This window comes from Alligator sinensis, unplaced genomic scaffold (assembly GCF_000455745.1).
Source record: "Alligator sinensis unplaced genomic scaffold, ASM45574v1 scaffold400_1, whole genome shotgun sequence".
Taxonomy (NCBI): domain Eukaryota; kingdom Metazoa; phylum Chordata; order Crocodylia; family Alligatoridae; genus Alligator; species Alligator sinensis.
The window spans coordinates 503,727-504,166 of record NW_005841897.1 but is presented as its reverse complement, the minus strand read 5'-3'; positions in this window follow the sequence as shown (position 1 = coordinate 504,166).

Below are 440 nucleotides of genomic sequence, written 5' to 3'. Positions count from 1 at the left end.
GGAAAGACTAAGATTGAACTTTCATGATCTGTTTCTTCATGTGTTGGGTGGAACTATCCCTTCCACTGAAATGGCATTGGCTCTTTGCCACTGCCACATTCCTCTGGCTTGATCAGATGCTCCTTCTGGCATGCAGAAGGTGGAGTGGTGGTGTTTCTCAGTGGTGATCTGATGTCAGGCACTCCCTCAAGGGCTTTGCTGTGCGTGGTGTTTTTGGTGATGCAAAAAAAAAAAAAGAAGCAACGAGGTATTGTTTGACCAGCTTCAACCATACTGGATAAGAGGTCTCCCTACTGTTCAGACCTAATGCTGTGTACAGCAGGTTGGCCTTGCATTGACTGCAAGGGAAATGGCAGCAATGCCATTCTTGTTGGCTTGAGCCTGCTATACTCCTTGACTAATTTCCCCAAGGTCCCTTCTCCTTTGGGGTGGGGGAAGGG